This window comes from Dreissena polymorpha, chromosome 9 (genome assembly GCF_020536995.1).
Source record: "Dreissena polymorpha isolate Duluth1 chromosome 9, UMN_Dpol_1.0, whole genome shotgun sequence".
NCBI lineage: Eukaryota > Metazoa > Mollusca > Bivalvia > Myida > Dreissenidae > Dreissena > Dreissena polymorpha.
Window position 1 is genome coordinate 84,653,087 of NC_068363.1, and position 27,630 is coordinate 84,680,716.

A 27,630-nucleotide genomic window follows, 5' to 3' on the forward strand; every position below is an offset into this window, starting at 1 on the left:
CAAAGGTTAAATATGTTGGTATATAAAATATTATTGTGGTTCCATACAAACTGTGTTAAGGAAATGCCCCTAGGGCAACCACTGGCAACATATAAAGGGTATTTGGTATTTATTTTTCAATATCAACAGAATAGTTGATGAGTATGACAAATTTGTATGTGAATTTTTGAAAATTGTTATATCTTGTTATAAAAGTTTCATTTTACTACACTTCCATATAACTCTTACTTTTTGATAATTAATCATGAGCAAGCAGTATGCATTTATAGTGTCCCATTAAAACAGCCGAAATGTTTTATAGCTGTATGCATTTGAGGTTTGTTCAGTTGGTGTATATAAAAGTAATTGTTGTAAATTAAAATTTTGATTTGTTGATTTATTGGATCTTTATGACCAATAGATTACAAATAAACAATTGTTTTACAGTAGTGTTGTATTTGTTTTGGTTTACACATAATGAAAGATAAATATGTGTAAAAGAACCTTAGTACAGTGCTAAGGTCATCAACATTTTGAAAAATTGTGGTAATGTGTTTGAGTTTTATCAAAGAGTAGCGCAGTGAGTTTCTTTCCATAGAATAGATCCCCTTTCGTTACATACTGTTTTACTTCAGTATATCAAAGACACTGAAAAATGATAATATGTGGTACACCAGTGCCGAATAAAATGTAACAGAATTTGTACTTGAAACCAGTGTTAGACACTACTGTAAATAGCATATGTGTCACATATCTTAACATTTACAAGACATCTTGCCTTAAATTAATGTTAAAGACTAATTTAACAATAAGGTAACATACAGTTTAACCTGCATATATCAAAAAGAGAATTTTAATTTTTACCATGTCCCAATGTCGATTATTTGTATGTTACACTTGTGACATGGACATTGTCACCTTTTACTACACTTATGGTGTCCCAGATTAGCCTGTGCACACTGATTAGCCTGTGCAATTCGCACACGGTAATCAAGGACGGCACTTTCTGATTTTAAGGTGTTTTTCGTATAAAAAGAATCTCTGGTACTGGGATGACAATTAATACATATGCATTAAGCCAAGTTTTCCCAAAATGAAGCTTAAATTATCTTTTCTTATAGTGATTTTTTTTTTTAAGATAAAAGTGATAATAACTTCAAAGTCACATCCCTGACAAGGCAAATACACAAAATCACTTTTAAATCAATTAATCAACCAATGAGTTCTCAATTTTTACCTTGTGGAATTTTTAGTAAACATCTAAAAGGGACCTTTTCACAGTTTGTTATTAAATGCTTAAAATTGATAAATGTAAACATTGGATCTTAAAAGCTCCATTAAAAAACAAGAATAACATTTAAGAAACAAATAAAGTTACCGAACTGGGCACGAACCACTGACCCCTGGAATCAAAGTCTATATAGTTTAGACCACGAGGCCATCCGTTCTCATACAATGAGAGATATATTTAAACTTTATATACTGTAAGCAATCCTCGTAGTATGAAAAAATATAACAACAAAAACAGAACTCTTCAAATTATTAAATCGTTTAATTTTGTACATTTACCAAAGTTAAAAGGTCCCTTTAATGTCTTCAGACTTGCAAATAGAATGAGTTCAATACACTGTCAGATCTTACATCATGAATAACTTACAGGTTTAGTGGTTGCCTGCACAGTGCATGAGTGTGTATGGGGTCAATTGATTTAAGACCAAGAAACTCAATTTCAAAAGTTGATAACATATGGGCTAAAAAGCAGGGCAACTACCGGTAGCTTTTTCAAAGCTTGAAACAACTCAATCCAATTAAATATGGAATACAAATTGGCGACTGTGGATCAATTAGACCTAGGAAATAAATCAATTCCGGCGCACAACAAGACATTATGCATTAAAAGCCTGTCATGTCCGCAAAATTGTTGCTCAATAATTTAAAGAAAATACATAAAGTATTAGATACACATAACACAACACGTACATGTGCAGCACCCAATTGCGAAAAAAAGAGACATATTGGTGTTATTTTGTCTAAGTTATCTCTGTAACATAAATATGAGGACCCGGTATGTGGGTATACCCACAGTGCTCACAAATCTCGACCCGTGCTTTAAGACACACGTTTTATAAATTTGAATGGATTGTGTTCATTTCAAAAAAGCTATACACCCTTTCAGTTATTAACTGATTATAATTACCTCCCCTGAATGACGTCATCCGGGGATACCCGATTATCGACTGTAAGCAAACAAAGAGATGTCTGTTTGACAATGTGTGTTTTCAACGGTGTAAATGGACTTAAAATATGAACGAAAAGGTTTGTACTGACCTTATTATTAATAATTTATTATTTTCTTATGCAATTTTGATATTCGGTTTATAATGCTGATAAAGCAGCGGTATTTTTTTTGTCTGTTATATGTTTTCGCGAGGACGAAACGTTCAAACGAAGGATTTTTTACTGAAATAAATCCTGTTCAGAAATGTTGATATAGATTAAATAGGTGGAAATATTGACTTGTTTTATCTAAGGACATTTCGTATTCGTCAAAGTATGAACACTCTTTGGCATTTATATTTTGAAGCAACTAAAGGACGCTCGTACTGGTCTTAGTCATACCGTGCTTTTGTACCAATTGACCATTTTTTTAAATTGAAAGCCAACGGCATCCAATGCAACATATGGTTTGTTAAAAAGCTATTTGTTTGATTAGAGCTTGTACTAAGCTATACCTGGCCTAATGTGTATTAACGTGTAAAGTACAATGTATCAGTTATCATGAATGTTATGAAACAGAATTTTGTTCAACAGATTAATGACCACGACTATGCTGTCCAGTTTTACACAGCAACACCAGTATTCGACTCAAAACCGGATGGAAAACAGATTCAAGACATTACCGTATCACTCGAGAAGAAGTCGAAGGTAAATTAAATTGTTTAGTCAATTGATTTGTTTAAATAACATTTGGGAATAAAACATTTATAGACATATAATAATTAATATCAATACAAATAAAATGAAATTCTTAACCAATAGGATAAAAGCACATCTTATTATTTGTTAACCACGTTTGTGGACTTTGTTATACTGATTTTAATGATCCCAAATAATTGGTAAAGTTGTTATTCACTTGATTTTTTTAATATTATTAGTTGATCTTCATAAAATTTCAGTCTAACAGGATCTGCTGTGTGCCCAAATGTCACACCACTGGCTACGGATTGTTAGAAGGCCATGGAAAGCCCAGCTATCATGCATTTCCAGCTGAGTGAAGATGATCCAGTTCAAGCTGTTTGGTTGAATAAAATACGAAGAGATGAAGACAGACATTTTAAGGTCAGTTGTTAGTGGTTTCAGTAAAACTTTAAATGATTTTGTATAAAGAAAAATAAAACATGTAAAGTACTATATATTTTCATGTCAGACAAATAGTGTTGATGTGATTCAAAAAAGCACACATATTTATTTATTCTTTTTTTTTCTTTCAGATAAGTCACAATACGGTTGTCTGTTTTCTCCATTTTGAACGTGACTGTCTTGATGAATTTGGATTTGCTAAGCGGAGGTATCTAAAACCAGGAGCCATCCCTACATTATTCGACTGCTGGAAGGACAAACCGCATCTGTTGAAGCGAATTCACGTGGAACGTGCAATTAACAAAATTAAAAGTTTTCACATATTTGATCAGGTCATTCCGGTTTCTCTGTTTGGGACAATTAATCAAATTTGGACAGTTTGCTCATTGCTCACTCTTTTCCAAGACCCAATTATATCATGTCCTGGTGTTTAACATACATACCATTTATATGAACATATGTTGTTCGTGTACATCATACTACATGTAGGTTAATGAAATACCATTGGCTGTTCATGTAATATTTGTACATTTTTTGGCTTTGTATAAAGTTTTTGATAATTATCGTGATATAAGCATTGATTTAGTTACAGATTAATGCTTAAAGAGTACTTAAAGCTACACACCTTGAAATAAAGTACATGTTGATCAATACATATAGATGCAATTTGAAAGTGTGCAAAATTTGATCTTAAATCTATAGCCTAGTTAGCAAGTAATTTATTATTTTTCAAACAGGAATAACTGCTTTTAAAACTGAAAGTAGGATTTCTATATTAAACACGATTATTTTTAACTTTTTAAAGCGCAAAAAAGATGGCTTTCTACCTTGTTACCACCAGATATATTCTAGTTGGCATAATAAAATTAAATCTATAGCCTAGTTTAATAGCAAGTTTAATAGCAAGTTATTTATATTTTTTTTCAAACAATACTGCTTTTAAAACCGAAAGAAGGATTTCCAGACGTACACATCCATTTCGACAAACGCGATTATTTTTAAGTTGTAAAGTGCAAAAAAGATGGATTTCTACGGCTTGTAACCACCAGATATATTCTTATTGACATAGATAAAATATGTCATTCATACTTAAATTTACTATGCCAAATAAGGTGTGTGGCTTTTACATAAAAATTGTATATACATCTTTTTAATCATGTTTGTTAATTTGTTTTGATTGTATGACTACTGAATAAATAATTTTGTTAATAGAAATTTTAGTTTTTTTTTGGAAATATTAGGTAAAACTAAGAAAGTCCAATGCATATTGAGACAAATCAGTACTTAAGTTCGTTTCCTGGGAAGAACCATTACTGATTCTCGATGGGGATCGAAACTGGTTGCTCCAGATTGCTTAGCAGACACCATAGCAACTATTTCACTAAGACTCTGCTACAGATTTGCGTAATCCTTTGAGTAAAAACACTTTGTAATCAATGATATAAGCTTTATTACAACAGAAATAATGCAAGATAAGCACATTTGAGTAGCATAGTTCATCACAAAACAGTATGCAGTATCATTAATTGAGAGATTAATGATGAAAGACAACATGTGAAAGCTAGAAACCATAAACTAATTTAAGGAAACACAATCTGAAAATTACAAACATTCAGATACAGGTATTGCACCAAAATGAGCTGAGATCCTATGATTATATTGAATGAATAAATGTGATTTGAGGTGAATCTCACAAATACTGACACTAAATAACACAAAATTGAATACTTTCAAATCTAATTTAGAATATTTCAATACTCTTTATTCCTGATTACCGGTTTTTCATGGAGCGGAAACACTTACATCTAACAATTGTTGAACTGTTACGTTCAGATGTCCACGTGTCGAATACATAACCGTCATGAAAAAACACATAGCCTCGTTGAATAGGCTTTTCAACACCCAGTTTTGAACCTTTACCAGAACTTTTGGTCCATTCCAGAATGTTCATGTACGAAAAGTCTTTGAAGATCGGTCTGGTGCTTTGGGTCCATGTGCATTCTTCCAAATTAAGATGTTCTTCCGCTGTTGACACTGTTGATTGTCCTTTACAGTTCATACAGGACGACTTCTGCTTAGCTGCATATGGCTGGTCTGGATAAGGATCCACAATTAGGATGTTATCCTGGTTGTCACTGAATTTCTTTACCCTGGAAAATATATAAAAGTAAAGATTTAAACTTTGTAACAGAACATTTAAGATTTAAGGTGTTACAAAAAAAGCACTACTCCAGAGTCTGTTTCAGATACTTGTTTTCCACCTAATAAACGCCACCCCTACCTTCTTTGTGACCAAAAAATGTATAAAGACAATGTAACTAGTGGTAACCAATTTCTAATGCAGACTTAAGAGAGTAATGTAACTTATTATGTCAGGGATTTTAATTGAAGCAGAAAGCTGTGTGCCACTATGCATGTTATATACATTATAAAGTACTATATGCTGTGTGGTCGAGTCAGGCTGACTAAACAGATAAAACTTATTTTTTACAGACTGGTTGACAGAAACATAGAAAAAAATTCACAACATGAATGTGCGTTTTTAATATAAAAAGCAGGCTTTTTCCTGGCCATTTTGGGAAAAAAGCAATTGCAGGATTGTGAATTTTTCGTGCCAAAAATCAACTGATTTGGGAAAAACTAATATTAAATAACCCTTCACAATCATTCAAATTAGATGAAAAATCATATTGTTCATGGTAATGTACTTTGTTAGATGTCATTTACATATAATTGAGTTAAAATAATCATAAACTCTTCTTTCTTTTTTTATTGGGAATTATTTTTTTCAAATCGGGAATTTCTATTACAATTTAGGTTAGGGAATGGGTCCGTTTAACTGACCCGTAGATACACCAGGAAAAGGCCTGAAAAGGCGATATAAAATAAGTACCTCAAGCAAAGTTCGGCTTTTGTCTCATTCGATTTCACAGCTTGTCCCCGACATTTCAACCATATTCGCAACTCTGTAACTGTGCATCTTTCTGGTTGAAGTTGCAGTAAAACAGTGCCAGGGACATCCTTGGCATACAGCTACAAAAAAATAAAAAGGCAGGTTTTAAGCATTATTGCTTCTTTAGAAAAAAATCATGTTACTAATACAACATACAAAATTCATCATATTATTTTTTTAGAAAATGGTTTGAAGTAAATATGATCGATACTGAATGTAGTGTAAGTTACATGTTTTTTTTAAAGTGGCAATAATGCTTAAAACCTGACAGCTGAACTTGTATGCATTCATGTTGGGTCTCTGTACCAAGTCAATATTTATTAGAGTGTAGTTATGGTACATGACTATGTCCGGATATATTCATGCCACCAATGTTTATGTATTTGCATAATTATATTAATAATAAACTTAGGAGTATTTATTATAGTGAATTCACATTTTAAACAAAAAAACAAACCTTATGACAATCACAGTCGTGTACTGTTGTACTTTCTTTTCTGTTACAGGATCTGGTTCAGCCATGGTACTTCACTGTTTCTGAACATAGCATTTGGGATGATTCCTGAAAAAAAACCCACATATAATGCTTTTTTGAAGCTGATTTTTATATTATTTCAACACTTCAGTCAAACACTCAAAGAAACAAAGGATAGTTTCGGTTTTGAAAGTTTATAAATATAGAGATTTTGGTGTAAAAAACATGAAAGTTAAATGACCCGTTCTCCTGATTGGTTTTCATTAATATTCTTCTACTGTCTAGTTCTATTTAAGAATAAAAAAGCCCCGAAATCATATAATTCCTATGATAAAATCATGATTACAAATATAAACTTTCTGAAAATAACTCGTAATACGCTTTGCTTTCAAAATTTGGCATTTTTATACAATATTTACATTTAAGTTCCAATCCAGGTGTAGTGGTATATGTACGAACACGGTCCATACAATAACCGAAAAGCACCGAAAAGCACCGAAAAGCACTCAATTTCTCTCTATATATATGCAATATATCGTTTTTAGTGTATGTTAACGAGTTTAATTAGTAAGAAATGGTTATATGATTGTATGTTTATACTACATTGTGCCCAAAATGGTAAATATCGGCAATTACCGACCGAAAAGCACTTCATGTGGAAACCGAAAAGCACTCAATTTCTCGCTATATATATGAATATTTGCGTTTCTATTGTGTGTAAACGGATTAAATTAGTTATAAATGGTTATATTTCATGCATATTTATACTACCTTGTGTTTATTATGAGGTATTAAGCCCCAAAATTGGATAAATATCGGCAATATACCGACCGAAAAGCACTTCATGTGAAGACCGAAAAGCACTCAATTTCTCGCTATATATATGAATATTTGCGTTTCTATTGTGTGTAAACGGATTGAATTAGTTATAAATGGTTATATTTCATGCATATTTATACTACCTTGGGTTTATTATGAGGTATTAAGCCCCAAAATTGGATAAATATCGGCAATATACCGACCGAAAAGCACTTCATGTGAAGACCGAAAAGCACTCAATTTCTCGCTATATATATATATAATATTTGCGTTCCTATTATGTGTAAACGGTTTAAATTAGTTATAAATGGTATATTGCATGCATATTTATACTACATTGTGTTTATAACGAGGTATTAATGCCCGAAATTGGATAAATATCGGCAATATACCGACCGAAAAGCACTTCATGTGAAGACCGAAAAGCACTCAATTTCTCGCTATATATGTGAATATTTGCGTTTCTATTGGGTGTAAACGGATTGAATTAGTTATAAATGGTTATATTTCATGCATATTTAAACTACCTTGTGTTTATAACGAGGTATTAATGCCCGAAATTGGATAAATATCGGCAATATACCGACCGAAAAGCACTTCATGTGAAGACCGAAAAGCACTCAATTTCTCGCTATATATATATAATATTTGCGTTCCCATTATGTGTAAACGGTTTAAATTAGTTATAAATGGTATATTGCATGCATATTTATACTACCTTGTGTTTATTATGAGGTATTAATGCCCAAAATTGGTTAAATATCGGCAATATACCGACCGAAAAGCACTCCCGCGACAGCAGAGAATCACCGAAAAGCACTCAAGTTCTCTATATATACATGCAAGTTAACTATAAGGGCCGATTTTAATGGATTGAAAAGATGTACATATTTATTTAGTCAAAGTCTGTTCATATTGAAACTTAATTTTAATGTCTGAAGTCATCATTAACAACTTGTGAACGAACGGCCGGTACGCTTCTTTAATCAGCACAAAGCAGTTTGGAAATAGCTTTTCGCACCTTCAATTAATTATATTCCAGATAATGATGAGAAGTTGTGTTATGATCGGCGCCTTTCATTCATGTCCGAACAGTGCGGCTCGTGTGAATTAATGTACAGTTTTGTTGATTTACATGTGCTCAATTATTTATTCGATGTACGATGTGAATCTTATCTTAGTTTTAGTGCAGATTCGTTCATACGACACAAAGACACTATTTTATGTTACGGATTTTTTCGGTTTAGAGGACTGAGACATTCATGTTAAAAATCGAATATAATATCTATTTTTTATAAAAAACAGGTAGCAAGTTATAAATATATCGGCAATGTACCAACCGAAAAGCATTTCATGGTGTTTATCATCTTATACGTAAATTGATGTATATGTTTTAAGTATTTCTAATTGACGTGAAACTCTTGAATAGAAATGTTGTTTTATGGTATTTAATCTATCTTATATATATGTGACTACGTGCTAATTTTTGGAGAAAGATTCAAATGTGTCTTATATATATTTTATCCATGTATCATGTGTATTCAGTTTTCATGCGAAAATATATCTTATTTCTTAATTTCCACCATCACACTTTATTAGCGCAGCGCCGACTCAGTAAATTAATTAATGTATTAAAAAAAAAAGTGCAACGGTGAGGTGGATCAATTGTTAGTGCACACCACTTCAGCAATAAATGAAAGTTATTTTGGTTGTAAATCCGATATTCCCAATACAGTAGCCATGTTCCTGTGTATTGAGATGATAAGATCACCACAGCAGGTTGCTAATACACAGTGTAGACTGAAATGAAAACAGTTATTTTGGCTGTAAATCCAATTCCAGTACAGTAGCCATGTTCCTGTGTATTGAACTGATAAGATCACCACAGCAGGTTGCTAATACACCGTGTAGACTTCCACTGTTTTATTATAGTAATTGTTATTTACCTGCTTGGGATAAATGGTGTATTCATTCGGGTCTGATGGTGTATTGTAATATATATAATTCTGATAAGAAACAGTAGCACACAACAGGAATTTGGTTGATAAAAATAACTGATGTATTTATTGAAAGTGAAATTTGCCCAGAATAGTTGTATAAAATTTTTCGTATAGCGGCCAAGTGCATTAATCCCGATCGCTGTTGGGTATTTTACTGTTTAGTAACACCTTAATACCATCATTTTTAAACTGATAACGGAAATAAAGAAATATCTTTTTTTGTTAAGTATACGTGCTTGAATTAATGTTACATCTTTCATTGGAGATACATTGCGGCAGAGTTCTAGTTCGCAGCGTAATCAAGCTCCGTGTAATCGGTATCCTACAATAAATAAGTTTTTAATTATGTGTAATTTAATTCGCAACATTGCTTATCTCAACGTTCAATGGCCCGCGCACGTCACAAAATTTTAAAACATCATTATTGTTAAGTGTACATGCTTGATATATTCATAAAATAGCAGTTTTTTAAAAACAATCGGACTTTAACCTTTAATTTGATGCAAATGAACAGAAGAACTGATGTATTTATTTAACGTGAATAACATTTTGAACTAAAAATGTTTTGAATTAATGTTAATGCAAAAATAAATCTATAACATTATACCGCTGTTGGGTAGTTATTATGTACCATATATTTATATACACATTGCGTCCCATATGCCGGTGTATGTCCTGGATTTTTTTTTACATATCATTACTTTCTATAATCATAATCTGATTTGAACTTGAGGGTAACATAATCATTGACAGACAAGCTTATCTTAAGCTGTGCAGTTTTATTTCATTACAAACAGCTGCAAATATTTAATTTCTTGTTTATACAAATGGGACTATTTCCGTTTTTTTTTTATTTCTTGCATAAATTTTCGGGAATATTTCGGCCTTTTTTTCAAAATTTGGCTCTTACACGTGGCAAGAGCTGGGCAACATATTCATTATGTTGGCAAACTACCTCATGTATATATGAGTCGTGTTCTGGGAAGAAAAAGGAGCTTAATGCATGTTCGTAAAATGTCATCCCAGATTAGCCTACGCAGTCCGCACAGGCTAATCAGGGGCAACACTTTCCGCTTTTATGGTATTTTTAGTTTCAAGGAAGTCACTCCTCACCGAAAATCACGTTTGGGCGAAAAGTGTCGTCCCTGATTAGCAGTGCGGACTGCACAGGCTAATCAGTGACGACACTTTAAGCACATGCATTAAGCCCACTTTTCTCAGAACGCGCCTCATATATATATAGTGCTTTATTTTCAAACTTAAATCAATATTTAACGAAGTCATCATTGATTATATTAAATATAGAGAGAAATTGAGTGCTTGTGCTTTATCTTTAAACTTAAATCAATATTTAACGAAGTCATTATTGACTAAATAAATATGTACATCTTTTCAATCCATTATAAACGGCACTTATAGCTTAGTTTCGTTTATATATAGAGAAATTGAGTGCTTTTCGGTGATTCTGTGCTGTCGCGGGAGTGCTTTTCGGTGGCCACCAAAAATAGTAATGAGCTTTATATTTAAACTTTTTATTTAATGAAGTCATTATTGACTTAATAAATATGTACATCTTTTCAATCCATTAAAATCGGCCCTTATAGTTAACTTGCATGTATATATAGAGAACTTGAGTGCTTTTCGGTGATTCTCTGCTGTCGCGGGAGTGCTTTTCGGTCGGTATATTGCCGATATTTAACCAATTTTGGGCATTAATACCTCATAATAAACACAAGGTAGTATAAATATGCATGCAATATAACCATTTATAACTAATTTAAACCGTTTACACACAATAGGAACGCAAATATTATATATATATAGCGAGAAATTGAGTGCTTTTCGGTCTTTACATGAAGTGCTTTTCGGTCGGTATATTGCCGATATTTATCCAATTTCGGGCATTTATACCTCGTTATAAACCCAAGGTAGTATAAATATGCATGAAATATAACCATTTATAACTAATTCAATCCGTTTACACCCAATAGAAACGCAAATATTCATATATATAGCGAGAAATTGAGTGCTTTTCGGTCTTTACATGAAGTGCTTTTCGGTCGGTATATTGCCGATATTTATCCAATTTCGGGCATTAATACCTCATAATAAACACAAGGTAGTATAAATATGCATGAAATATAACCATTTATAACTAATTTAAACCGTTTACACACAATACAAACGCAAATATTCATATATATAGCGAGAAATTGAGTGCTATTCGGTCTTCACATGAAGTGCTTTTCGGTCGGTATATTGCCGATATTTATCCAATTTTGGGGCTTAATACCTCATAATAAACCCAAGGTAGTATAAATATGCATGAAATATAACCATTTATAACTAATTTAAACCGTTTACACACAATAGAAACGCAAATATTCATATATATAGCGAGAAATTGAGTGCTATTCGGTCTTCACATGAAGTGCTTTTCGGTCGGTATATTGCCGATATTTATCCAATTTTGGGGCTTAATACCTCATAATAAACACAAGGTAGTATAAATATGCATGAAATATAACCATTTATAACTAATTTAAACCGTTTACACACAATAGAAACGCAAATATTCATATATATAGCGAGAAATTGAGTGCTTTTCGGTCTTCACATGAAGTGCTTTTCGGTCGGTATATTGCCGATATTTATCCAATTTTGGGGCTTAATACCTCATAATAAACACAAGGTAGTATAAATATGCATGAAATATAACCATTTATAACTAATTTAATCCGTTTACACACAATAGAAACGCAAATATTCATATATATAGCGAGAAATTGAGTGCTTTTCGGTTTCCACATGAAGTGCTTTTCGGTCGGTAATTGCCGATATTTACCATTTTGGGCACAATGTAGTATAAACATACAATCAGATAACCATTTCTTACTAATTAAACTCGTTAACATACACTAAAAACGATATATTGCATATATATAGAGAGAAATTGAGTGCTTTTCGGTGCTTTTCGGTGCTTTTCGGTTATTGTATGGACCCGTACGAACATGAAATGTGTCTTGACAAAACGGAATGTTTAATGCATTTTTTCTCACTTCATCGTACTTAAAAGTAAATATACAACAAGCGATAGCTTTAATATGCGTCAATATAATAATAAAAATTAAACATGTGTGCAACTTACGCATATATTGTTCTAAAGACGTTGATTTCTTCAGCGACACAGTAAAATTTTATTTTCTCTGGCGAATTTCTATCCCCCGTTGACGTCACATCCGGCTAAGGGACACAACTCTAACACTAGTAAAAGCGAATAACTGAAAGGGTGTATAACATAATTTTAAAAATTGAGTTGCGTCTAAGATAATGCAATACCGAACAACTTCAGTGCCTTCAGCGCTTTTATGAAAATATGTGTTTGTATTGTTAAGCCTACCCGGTGCTATATTAATAAATGTATTTCTACATGCTTTTATTTTTCGGCGTAGCTGTCTTAGCCAACTTTTCACCTTACCTGACCTTTGTAAGTGTCCAATAAAATTCAAATAACATTTCCCGCGGCTAGACACGAATGAATACACTTCATTTATCCCATTGGCTGATTTGATCATACCACCAGCACATTGGAAACATGACCGCGTCTTTGTAACACTGTTTTACTTCGTGTTCAGCATGAAACAATTTTATCTCTAATGAAAAGACTTTATAGATAGAACAGTTTTACCCTCAACTCTTGACATCAATAGTTGACCTTTCGACAGCCGATTGATTGACAGGCTTATTAACCAATCAGATTACTGCATAGATTAGGCCCGTTTCTATCCGCCATTTTGTCCGTCAAACTCGCCGTTGTTCGTCACATAAGCTTATACGTAATGCTGTGTTTTAAACAAAGAAAATGGTTAAAAGGTGCTGTTATGGCACTTGTTATTCAGACACAATGTATCCAGAACGGTTAAAAGATGGAACTACGTTTTTTCCGTTCCATTAACCGGGTACTAATCTTAAAAAATGCAAACGTTGGATTCGTCTTTGTAGTCGTCTCAACGAACAGCTTAATCTCAACATATTAAGCTATCGCCCGAAAGCAAAACACCTCGACGTTTGTTCTAAGGTCGTCATAATAAGATACTACGCGAAAATAGAATATGTAAGTTTTGCACCGGACACGCTATAGAAAACGAGTATCACTTTTTACTTGTTTTTCCGTTATATAGAGAAATTAGAAAGGAACATTTAAACCATATTTTCAAAGGTGGCTAACGTTAAATAAATTTGACATTCTAATGCAGTCGGCTAATAAAAAAATATTCTAAACTTTGCTAACTAGATTATTAATGCTAATGAAATGCGTAATAATAAAGACAATCAGTTATAATTTTTAATAATATCACATAAAATAGAGCATTTTTATTTCTTTCGGTTTAAATCTTCCGAATTTAATGTAGCTAGTTGTATATCGTTAAAAGTTAAGAAACTATTTTAAAATGCGCATGTAATTATCAATAGTTGCCAATAAATGTCATTTTACACCATATGTGGGCTTTCTACTAATCCGTTATCAAAACAGATGCCGCAAACTGTTAATGACCCTTGACACTTTGATAGCCAGTCTGATTAGCGAGTTTTTTTTGTACATGAAAATTCTTTCAACTTCTTATATTTTAAACATTGCAAAAAATAGTTTAAGAGGAAATTAATAATATATTGTGTATGTTACTTTTTTGACGACATTGACTATGTTACACGATTATAACAATGCTCATGGGTCATTTTGACCAAACGCATTATAGATATGTGTTATATCGGATTTCAATATAACGTTCTTTGTCTTCTTATATAATAAATTTACTTACCTTTGCCACATTTGCAATATTGCCATCGGTTGCAAAATTAACGGCTTTTAATTAAAAAACTGAAACATCTATTACTCAATGAAAAGTATTGTGACAAACGACAATGCATACTGTATGTGATAATTTGCGATAATTGGCCGACTTTGACTATAGATTAACGACTTTTTAGTAGACTTATAAAAAAGTTATGACTATTTCATAGATATGATAATTATATTCAGCATAACTATTCAATGATAATAAAAATATTGTATGGCCTTTCTGGTATACCATGAGGCGTTTTTGGTTCACTGATGCGGACTTTTTGGGAAGCCTTTTTGGTAAACGGCCTTTCTGGTACTATATCTTTGAGGGGAGCTAAACACCTATTTGATACATTACATTTAACACATTTTAAATAAAACATGATAGCAATAGAAACATTTCATGTAATTTGGACCGAAATCTTTGTGAATATCTTCCAACGTACCGATTCGCGTAGCCAGTTTTATGACGGACTTCGGCGGAGTGACCTCCCTTGAAATCGGGGGGCGTGGCTTCACTCTCGCTGTCGAAAGGTCAGTTGAATGTTATTGTTTACATTCGGGATTTTCCGCGCATGCGCACTGACTGGTTGGCAAAAAACACTGGTTACAGTAACGTAAAACATGTATACATGTCTTTGTTTAGTCAATAAAACGATACAAAAATCCGAAATAAACATTAAAACTCTTAAATAATATTGCAAAAATATAACATTTAGTACCAATAAATGTATATTCATAAATATAATTTCCTCTGTATAAAAATACGAATTAGTTATTACCGGCAGATTAAACGTGGTCGGAAGACTAAAAACTGGCAATTCCACAAAACAAAACATAAACTATTCTTTATTTTGATTAATTATATTTCAAAGATAATAACACATACATTAATTTGATTATAATTATAAGTGGTGTAGATAGTGTTATTGTTCACAAGCGAACGATAGTGTAAGAGGTGCATTTAATCAATTATATAACGATGCCCTAAAAGCGGAATACATTACAATTTGTAAATATTGTAGTTATTTAATTTTCCATTGAATGAACTATCGTTTTGTTTCCATCGAATGACATTATCATAAAGTTAAGCGTACATGTGAAAAAAAAACTGCATATTATGCAAATTGAACTGTCTTTGCGTGCACTCTCTTTACTGGCGATAAGGAGTGATAACAATCTAGCATTTTATGATAAATAAATCTATAAATTAATTTATTTTACGCAAGTTTTTTTTACCCTTTTGTTGTTTGCTTGTTTTCATGATGTCGTTTCGTACAATACAGTAACGTACTATCATAACACGTAATAGCCGAGTTTACATTTGCCGGTACTCGTTAAATACGTTAATTAGGTAACAGTGAAATTGCACAATATTTTTAATTCATAGTTATTAAACACTGTATTATTATGCTTAAACTGGCTAATATATACACTAGTTACTGCTAATCCATTTCGGACAAATATCTTCATTTTTTTAAATATGTTAACATATTTTATTAAATCAACTGTTTCGTATTTTGGCTTTACAATTTTGCTTAGATGATCGCTCAATATGCAAAGAGATGACATGGAGGTATCATAAATGATGTTTAATGACCAGACACTTGTATGCCACATGTGGTTTATGCAGGGACCCAAATAGGTCCCTGGATTTGTGACACCATGTGTTCTTTGTAATTGTTTGGACAGTATCCGATCATAACGAGATAATCGGTTTATGATAAACAAAGGTGCAATAAAACATCGGGTTAAAAAGGCTGAAACAAAGAGTGTCAAAATTGGTGTGAATAATTAAATAAAAACAATTACATTTATCAAGAATGTTCATTTAATGTGTAACAAAGTAAGTTTTTACAGGCATAAATGTTCGGATAAGTTACAATATGTTGCATACATAAAGTCGATCTATTTACTTTTTGATTACATTCTTATTTATGTTCATTAAATTAAATTTATTCTGAGAGAATTTCAATATCTGAGAATTTTAAATCTTAAAAATGGTCTCGAAGATGTGTCAAAAAGAGATTTTTATGGTAACCACATATACCGAGCTCGTATATTGTGTTCCACTCCCGAGTTCGTTTATAGTAAAAAACTAATAATAACAACAATATAATCGTTCCAAAAATGCATTTCCTTGCACGCTTCTGTTTTATTAAGACATAGTCAGTAAAATTATATTTGATATAGTGCATGAGTATCAATAAAAACGACGATTATTTCAACCTTCTCTATATGCGCTTATATGAATTTCACCTCTTTTTGCCAACCAGTGGGCGGAGTCTAATATTTGCAAGTGCGCGTGACGTCACTCGTCGACTGGTATATACACCTTTTATTTTCAGAGGATTGCCAGTCGTGAAGAGGCCAGTAGGACCTGTAAATAAACTCTGAAATACACACGAGGATTGCCAGCGGTACAGCGTTTTTACTTAAAGGCTATGTTCTCATATTTAGTAATTACTTCCATATACCTGTCTGTGAGCTAGTATATGTCAGTTCATAAAAATATCGTTTTTCCCTATCCGGATATTTGTTTTGGTCAAACCGTTTTAAATTGTTTTCGAAATTGAACATGTAACATCTAAAAGTATACAGTTTTAAACAAGCCGTCGTTCCAGCAGTGGAAGCGTGGCCTCTCTTTAATGCATAACATTCCAACCCTCACGGTATCAGGGTCAGTTCGCGGCCAGTAAAATAATCGTTATATAATATAGACGCTATCGCTTGAACTAGGTGAACTGAGATTTTCTATAGACCAGAACTATGTTAAATGAAGATGTTCAGCGATATAATTATGGCAACAATAGATTCTTAATGTGTTTTCAACGATACCATGATCAATATTATGTTTGATTAATTTAACAAGAATTATTCCACCATATTGACTAATGTATTAAGCATGAGCGCGATGATTGTCGATCCTGTTAATAATCGCTTCAAATAGCAATGCCCGACAAACCACTAAAACAGGTTTGTTCGAAGAACGCGCGTATAAATATTTAAAATATGTACGAATACTTCACGTGTGGCCGGTTGACTCATATGTTTTAATTTCATTTCCATTCTTTTTTGGTTTTCTGTTTTGTATCTATAGGTTTATGACCAGCAATATGTAATAATGTAAACTAAACCGCGAAAACTCCGCGTAACATCCCGTGCTGCGTGTGATGCAGATAAGAGCTGCACAGAAAAAGAAATTCGCAGGTCGATACATCTGTAGTCGAGAAGACGCTGGACGACCTGTAAATAAATCTCAAATACACACACAGAAATTCGCTATCTTTGATCTCATTCATTGAACTCTTTACCTTTCACACACTCCAACCACAATCAACGCCATATATCTTTTTTAAAGATATTTCTTGTTTTAAATCATTTAATTGTAATTTGGTCAAGTCTGACTGCGTACGATGTATTGTTTAAAGTGCCGTCATTTATTTTCGCGACCTTGTGTCCACGAACGAATGATAATTGTTAAGGGGGATATATTTTTGACCAAATTTCGAGTTCCGAAAGGCCGCAAACAGTCAAATCCATTGCATCAAAACAGAAAGTGACACAAGAAAGCCTGTCATAGCATAGGCAATATACATTGAAAATACAACCAAAGACAAGGCTGGCTTCTTCACTTGTGAAACTATGGCCCTTGATCTTTTCCCCCACCCACCTCATTTTTAATGAAAAATTGAGAAATTTGACCCATTTCATGGCATGCACAGAACATTCAAACAAAATGCAATCCTAGTTTTGGCTACATTACTCATTAATTTCATCCCTGTGCTTTGCTTATTTACCTAGAAAAGTGTCTCCAATACGTTTAGATTTTTCACAATTTACCTTCAAAGTTTTGTTCTGTTTCTGCAGCGTGAAATATTGACTTCCGACAAAAGTGAAAACCTCCTTTTTGGAGATTCAAAATTTCCTTGCTAGGGAGCTGTGGCTAGTTTAAATGTTGTTTTTTTTCCAAAATTTTGAGACATTCTTTCTACAACCTAATACAAGAAATACATCTTATAAATACCTAATTGATTTTTAAAGACCATAGGTAACACCTACCCTAAAGATATGTAATTTTCATGGACCCCCCTTTCACTGATATATCCCCTGCCACCTTAAGTTTTTTTAATATATGCATAATAAAACAAAAAGCTTTTGTTATATTGAAATATAATGTTTAATAAATTAAATGCAACATTTCTGAACTGTATCCTGTGTTTTGTTTGTATTTTATAGTAATTACAAAATTTCACACAATTCAAGGGAAACAACCAGAACAGAAATAATCCAAAAAATAGTGTTCCTATTCACAACATTTGACTCTATTTAGTAGAGAAGCACACAAGTTATATGTCAAATGTTTAAAATGATTATTGACACTATCAATCAGTCTTACAGATGTATATTCCCATATGATTACATAATACATGCACCAAATATTGATATTCATTCATTAAAATACCATTCAAAATGAGATCACCCCATAAGAAATCACAGCACAGTTATAAAAACAATCACGCTAGGAAAAACAAAGGTGTACTTTCCAAACTATAAAGTTTCTGCAGGCATGTGCCCTGTGTAGAGAAACAAGTTCAAGATTCTATTCCGTTGAATTCAGACCCTGACCTGGAAAGTGTCGTGCGATTGGGTGATTCTGTGGCTAACGATGTCTTGAATGCGTGTAATCGTTCTCGGGGTCCACTCGTTCTCCCTTTTAAACTGCGACCACATCAAACAGTACCACAGTCTGAAAATCAAAGTGCTACAATTGGAAACAGTGGGCAAATATATCTGACTATGAGAACATCATTGTAAACAAGACACAGCTTGGAAACCTTTTCAAGTGCATAGGAAACCTTCATGAGCACATATTTTCCTTTTGTTAATGCTTTGAGGCCCATAACTTAAGTGCTTGATGTTGACACAAAGTTTGCTGTAGCATATATGTGACACATGCAGTTTTGATGACATGGCATGTTTATTTTCAAGATAATATAGTGCATGGTGAGCTTTAAGCCTTAGCCTTTTGCCGCGGAAACTACACCGCAGAACACCATAGACGCTTGGAGTGTACGCCTCCTTCCAGATGTGGCATTCACTTATTATTTCGTATTTATTATCAAATAAATGCTTCAATCTTAGTCTTTCTTCATCTGTTAGGTGTCACATGAAGAAATATGTTGCCATAATGACTTCAAATAAGAAGAAAAAACGAATTTATGTTTGCGGATATTACAAACCACTATTTTGCATAATTTTCCTATTTTTACCAACTTTTTCTACAAAACTGCAGACGTATCTTGCTTATTTTAGTATTCAAGCTCAGAAAATGTGCAAATGTAGATGCTATTACACAAATATGAGTTTAAACATTGTTTTCCAGTGCGAAACCAGCACACGTGAAATTTTCCTAAAATTAGCAATGGTTTTAACATTATTACCTCCCTTTGTTTTCCATAATCTCGGAACTCGCGCGCTCATTCTCTTAGCAGAGTTGTCGTTCGTGCCTCAACATACATGTAATGAACCGCAGTGTAGAGTGTCGTTCGCTGTGGGTTTTTCCGATTACAGAGCGCGCGCGGGGGGTAGAAACATTGTCATTAATACAGTAATAACCAGTAACGTCGATATCCGATTTGTCTCTCATTAAGTAGAGGATAATACGTATTTAAACCACAGTTAGTGTTTCTTTTAGGAAATGTCAAAATTCAAGTCTTTTGTTGTTATTACCATAGGCGGCTCCAAGGGGGGGGGGGCCTGGACCCCTTAAACAATGCACGTTTATTTCATTATAAGAAGGTACTTTGATCTAAGTATATGAGGCGTGACATGCTCGAGAAGTGGTTGTCAAAGCCTTCAAAATCACTAAAATCGTGGAGCTTACGCCCCCCTGGACCCCTTAGCAGGGTTTTGTCCTGTATCCCACCCTGGGCTCCAAGCAAATCTTTCAATATCTCGCCCCCCCCCCCTAATCAGAAATCCTGGATTCGCCCCTGATTATTATTGCTATTTTTATAAATAAATACACATAACAAATCTAACACTGATATACGTGTATGTCAAACGTTTAATACAGGATTAAAGTCTTAATACACCGTTCAGATGTACAGCCGTCTTTACTAATGGGTCCAGTAGCTAACACCCTTAAAAACATGAAAAACAGACTTTGTCAGTTGTATGGTAATGAAGGAACCTATACAAACGGCTTCACATATGCAACATTTCTTCTGAAAAACATGATTCATGTTCTTGTTTTTTCGGCATGCTAAATAGAGATATAGCAAATTAAAGTAATGTATGGCAAAGCTCGTTAGTGATGTGCCTTCTAATCTTAAGGTCTTAGTCTTTAGCGAATACTTTTCTTTACTTTTCAATTAAGATTAAAGAAAAGCATAACAATAGAGCTATATCAATAGACATATAAATATCCCACTGATATGGAACGAGTTCGAGTACTACGAATGATCTGAGGATAGAAAGGTTTTCGTTGTTTGGTACTTGTCTAAATGATTTAAATATATTTCAATAGTATAATATAAATACGATGGAGTCAATGTCTTGGTAGTTTCGTTGACAAACTTCCATTAAAAATGTATGCCCAGGCCTACGCACAGTATATGCAAGGACATAGTTACGTGACTGAAGCTGTTTACATGTGCAATCAGCATTATATCGTGTTAAATAGTATTCTTACAAATTAAACACGATCGAGATTAGTTCATCTAAAGATAAATGATTAAATCATGGTATTATTATCAACTATAACGATCGTTTGAGCAGATGTGGTGTTTACTATACAGCGATTAGAGAAATTATTGCTTCACTCTCTTTTAAAGTGGCCTTTTCACAGATTTTGGCATGTTTTGAAGTTTGTCATTAAATGCTTTATATTGATAAATGTAAACATTGGATCAAAAAGGCTCCAGTAAAACATCAAGAATAAAATTTAAAAAAGGAAAAAAAAAGTAACCCGCAGCAGGGCTCGAACCAGTGACCCCCGGAGTCCTGAAGTAAAAACCAATTTCACCGCTCGGCCATCCTGCCAAGTGTGTATGAGAGACGTATTTTATAGTTTATATAAGCAATCTTTGTAGTTTTACAAAATTAAACGACAACAACAGAACTCTCCAAATTATTCAATCGTTTCGCGTTGCAACGCTTTATAATTTTCAGGTTTTTAAATCGTCAAAAGATGCATATTGTTGCATAGTGTAACTAGATACAGACTATAGATAGCTGCATGCTTGAATAACCTTACTATTACATTGTACAGTGAGCTGATAAGCCAGTCTCACTTGAGCCACCAATGTAGTAACAACATTAAATAGTATAGCGCATATAAGTGTTTGTTAATACTATGATGATTCACATGAGTTAAATAACAACTACGCATAACATCAACATATGAAACATGGTGTCAGAAGTATTTGAGTGATTTATCTAATTCACATAAGTTTAAAAAATTGATTTATGTGGCATCTAAGCTCCGCGAATGGACTGGAACTCGTCCAATTTACCCGAAGCATTCGACAAATTTGAACGTCACGCGAAACTCATGTATAGTGGACCTTTGAAGAACAAATCAGAGGAAGAACATGTATCATATTTCTTATTGTGGATTGGTGACAGAGGCCGTGACATTCACAGCACGTGGAAAGACATTTCGCCAGAAAATGCAAAGAAGATACAAACATATTATGAACGTTTCAGAAATTACGTGCAGCCAAAGTTAAATCCGATTTTTGCCCGGTACAAGTTTTACAAACAGATGCAGGACAACGACTCCATCGATGCATATATTACACGCTTGCAAATTTGTGCACAAGACTGCAACTATGCCGAAAAGACGGACGAAATGATTCGAGATAGGATCGTTTTTGGCACAAATTCGCAAGTTACGCGAGAAGCTTATCAATATCGGTGCAGGGTTGACACTCGATGTAGCCGTGTAGACAGCGCAAAGTCTGGAGTACTCAAGGGAGCAGCTGCGCTCTATGAACAACGAAGTAGACGCGTGCCGATCCAGGCCAGTGAACCAGAGACCGATGCAACCGCATCGCCAACGACAACAACATCGTACAACAGCTACTGATGCAGATCCAAGTCGACATACTAAACACATGCCGTGTTTCAACTGTGGTACATTTCACAACTTTGGACAATGTCCAGCAAAAGTAAAGCAGTGCCGCAAGTGCAACAAACTTATCCATTTCACAAAGTGTTGCCGTTCTAAAAACAATAAAATACACACTGTGGACAATGACACAACAAGTCATGACGTAAAAGCGGATGTACATGGATTCAATATTGACACGGTAAGCACATTTTGTTCTACCGATCGTGCAATGGTTCGTCTCCCCATTGGCCATAATCAATGTCGGATTGGTTTTAAAATTGATACTGGAAGTACAGTAAACATTCTGCCGAAGAAAGAGTTTAATGGTCTGAACATTCATTCCCCATTGGAACCCCTTACTGACATTTTGACGGGTAACAGACTTCCAGTTGTAGGGAAAATCAAATTGCGATGTTCACACAAAGACAAAACTGTGAACACGTGGTTTTATGTTGTAGATTACCCGTCGGTACCTCAATTAAGCCTGAGAACATCAACCGATCTAGGATTAATTCAGCTGACATTTACTGTTGATAGCCCATCCCAAGAGTTAAATAAAGAAAGTGTGTTATCAGATTACAAAGACCTCTTTGAAGGTATCGGGGTCATCCCTGGCATTTGCAAGCTTCATTTGAAGCCAGCTGCTGTACCAGTCGTTAATCCTCCCAGGAGAGTTCTGGAGGCTTTACGCAATACACTACACGAAGAGCTGGACATAATGGAAAACAATGACATAATTGCTACGGTCAATACACCCACAGACTGGGTAAATTCATTTGTAGTGGTTGAAAAGCCGAACACTGGGCAGTTAAGAATATGTCTTGACCCAAAAGCACTGAATGACGCTATTCGTAGACCACATTATTCTATGCCAACACTAGGCGACGTGACGTCACATTTAGCTGAATGCAAATTATTTCAGTCTATTAGACATTACACATGCTTACTGGAGTATAAGACTTGACGAAGAGTCATCTTACCTGACAACATTCAGTACCCCAGTTGGCAGATATCTTTATCTCCGACTTCCTTTTGGGATAAAATCATCTCAGGACATTTTTGTACAGAAAATTGATGAGATATTCGGGGACCTGACAGGTGTACGCACAATAGTTGACGACATATTAATAAGTGGACGTACAAGAATTGAGCCTGACAGAAATCTCACTGCTACGCTTCAACGTGCACGTGAAAATGACATAAAATTTAATCCCGACAAATGTCGTATTGGATTGTCCGAAGTACCATTTTTTGGTCACGTGATCACGTCATCTGGACTGAAACCAGACAGTACTAAGATTGAGGCATGTGTCAATGTAGCAGCGCCAAAGACACGCGGCGAACTTGAAACATTTTTGGGTATGGTTATTTATCTGCAGAAATTTGCCCCAAATTTGGCTGAAATAACAAGCCCATTGAGAATGCTTCGAAAAAAAACGTTGAATTTGAATGGGATCAGTCACAATTAGATGCCTTTTCCAAAGTTAAGCAGGTCATAACACGAAGCCGGGTGTTAGCTTACTTTGACCCCAAGAAGCCGGTTTACATTGAATGTGACGCTTCAATGAACGGTGTAGGTGCAGCGATCATGCAAGATGGTCAGCCAGTTGCATATGCATCTAAGACATTGACACAGACAGAACGAAATAATGCAAACATTGAACGTGAAATGCTAGCTATAGTGTTCGCATGTCAGCGTTTTCACCAGTACATATATGGCAGACACGTATATAATTGTTCATTCTGACCATAAGCCCTTATCTGCGATCATGAAGAAGCCATTACATGCAGCACCACCTCGTTTGCAAAGGATGATGCTTAGTTTGCAAAAATATGACCTTGATGTAAGACATGTGAGCGGGAAAGCAGTTCCCATCGGCGATTTCCTATCACGACAGCCAATGTCAGACTGTTCTGAAATCGAAGATCTTGGCCTACACGTTCACACGGTGCTCTCGAGCATGACCTATACTGACCGAAGTCTTGAAAACGTGAGAAACGAGACAAGAACTGACCTACAGATGATAGCCCTGAAACAGACTATAGTTAGAGGATGGCCAAGTTCTAGGTCAGATTGCCCTGACATGATACGCGAGTATTTCAATCACAGGGACGAAGTTTCGACAGCCGATGACCTAATTGTTAGAGTGCAGACACTGGTCATTCCCAAGCGACTCCGACTACACATGTTAGAACAAGTTGATTTAGGTCACATGGGCATTGAAAAAAGCACACAAAGAGCCAAAGACGTTATATTCTGACCAGGAATGTGCAAGCAAATTACTGAGTACATAATGAGCTGTACAATTTGCTTATCGCATAGAAACTCAAACAAAAAAGAACCGTTAACACCCAATGAAATTCCGCAGGGTCCATGGCAGGAGGTTGCACCAGACATATTCCATTTCGATGAAAATGACTATTTGCTCGTAGTTGACTACTACAGCAGATACTTTGAAATAGACAAACTTCCGGACATGCTGTCCACAACAGTTGTCAGAAAACTGAAGTCACGCTTCAGTACCCATGGCATTCCGATGCGTATTTTCAGTGACAACGGACCTCAGTATACATCGGACGTATTTCGAAATTTTGTCAAATCATGGCATATTGAGCATGTCACATCTAGTCCACATCATCCAAAGTCAAACGGACTTGCTGAACGGACAGTACAGACTGTAAAAAGACTGCTACAAAAAGCATAAGACAGTGGCCATGAACCATACTTAGCCTTGCTAGAGTATAAGAACACTCCACTCTCAGATTGCAATCAGTCACCCGTGCAGTTGCTGATGCGTAGGAGAACTAGGTCAATTATGCCTACAACGATTACCCAGCTTCTGCCAAAAGTCGTTTACCCAGACTTTGTCCGATCTTCAATTCAAACTTCCAAAGAATAAACAGAAAAACAATTATGACAAAACCGCAAAACCGCTCCCCAGATTACATTTGAATGAATCTGTGAGGCAGATAGGAAACTCTGGAAACCAGCTAAGGTTATCGAAATACACAATGCTAACTCTTACATCATACAAACACCTTCTGGTCAGGTTTACAGGAGATATCGCCGCTACCTCATCAGAACCAATAAAGATTTCCCAGAGATATCAGATTTTACACCTGATGTTTTGGCAAGAAATCACTCGAGCACTGATAAACAGGTCAAATAACCAACACAATAGTGCATTGAATATTCAACATCCCTCTGTACCTGTAGATAAGCCCATTTCCCCTCATCAGACACGATCAGGTAGAATAGTGCAGCCGAGTCAGCCATACGCAGAAAATGAATGGACTAAATAAATGTTCAGAATGTTGTTTATGTTTATGGTTATGTTACATTGATCAACACATCAAATTATTAGTATTAACAAGTTCAATTTGTATATGTGTGTTATTGCTGGTCGTTTTATGTGCTTATTAATATAAACATAAATATTATTGATTGTTAATATGTTATAACATATTTTTATTGAAGAAAAATTTCCCTCTTAACAAAACAAAGGGGATGTTGCATAGTGTAACTAGATAAGACTATAGATAGCAGCATGATTGAATAACCTGACTATTACATTGTACAGTGAGCTGATAAGCCAGTCTCACTTGAGCCACCAACGTAGTAACATCATTAAATAGTATAGCGCACATAAGTGTTTGTTATTACTATGATGATTCACATGAGTGAAATAACAACTACGCATAACATCGAACATATGAAACATATATCACAGGCAGCAGTATCATAAATTTGCCCCCCCCCCCCCCAGGGACCCTACTGTCAAAGATTTTTGATAGTATAGTTGAGCGAACTAACTATAAACTTTGAATGTAAACAAAAGTCCACCAATGTCCCTCAGATAGAAGGAAAGGACTTGAAATTTTGGGGTCTATGAAAATCACAATACTGCAAAGAGGATTACAAAGTTTATTTATCTATTTATCTATTTAATTTTCATGCTTTAATTTCTATTCTAAAATCATGCACATTTAAAAACAAATAAGAAATTTCTGTTTAGATTATCCATGATGATCGAATGTCAAATGTTAAAAACAAATGTTCTTGCTGTGCTCCGCTGTGTACGTCATAAATATATTCAGTTTTCAGGTCCAGTTCTTTCCAGTTACCCGATTGGAACTACACAGTACACATCACTGCTACACGTTTTGAGGTTTACTATGATATGAATGCTTCCTTCCTGTCAGTGTGTTTCTCTGTATAATTTATTCGTAGTTGTCTTCATGAAACTGATGGCCAATATTCAACTAGTTCTAGTAAGCATCATACGTCTTATTAAACTTCTATCTTCTATCCTATTATCCATCAATTTTCTTCATCGTAATTCTTACACCAACAAAAATGGGATCTACAAGGATATAAGAATATCCATTCAAATCATTATGCTTATGATTAATCCCTTATAACAGCTTTTAATTATACCACATTTTACTAGTTATCAAAATCACATTGCAATAACATAATATTTCCGTAACATCAAGTACTACAAGTTTTACAAGAAAAACAAAACAATACAGAATGATTACTACAATAATGCATATGTTGGGCAAGAAAGATTAATGTTAAATAACATACCCCATTTAGATTTTTCTCTTATCCTTCTATATACACAACACTCTAGATGCCTCCACAATGTGGCCGACGATCAAAAATTCTGATGGCACCTCCTTCCAAACAACAAACGCTCTGGTCTTAAGCCCAAATTCAACTGACTCAGAAACAGACAGAAAACTCTCGAACTCTCCTATACACTAACCAGGCTTCCTTGAATAAACAAAAGTATCCCCATACCCCAGACCTGACCCTAAATTTCCCATTAGATTTGACCGTATGATTGATGATTTCAGGGCTTTCAGTACTCTTGGATGTGTATCCCGCAGCCGCTTTATTGTAACATTTATACTTGCTATTCTAATTAACTATATTAACATTTACACACACACACACACACAAAAGACAACCCTATTTCTTTGACACCTACCCCCCCCCCCCCCCCCCGAGCTAACCCCAGGGGTTCCAGATTGTTAAATGTACACCTATTGTGTATGGTTTGACTTTTCAACAAC

At 34.4% G+C, this 27,630-nt stretch overlaps 1 protein-coding gene and 1 long non-coding RNA gene across 2 annotated transcripts in view; one reads left to right on the plus strand and one right to left on the minus strand.

The window, feature by feature from the left end:
- LOC127845741 (DNA repair-scaffolding protein-like) overlaps positions 1–27,630 on the minus strand; it is a 590,230-nt gene that overhangs the window by 530,374 nt on the left and 32,226 nt on the right. The window lies entirely within an intron of this gene.
- On the plus strand, positions 2,143–4,554 carry LOC127845755 (uncharacterized). The gene is made up of 4 exons (XR_008033373.1): positions 2,143–2,295; positions 2,791–2,904; positions 3,156–3,318; positions 3,471–4,554. It is a non-coding gene; the product is annotated as an uncharacterized LOC127845755 (long non-coding RNA).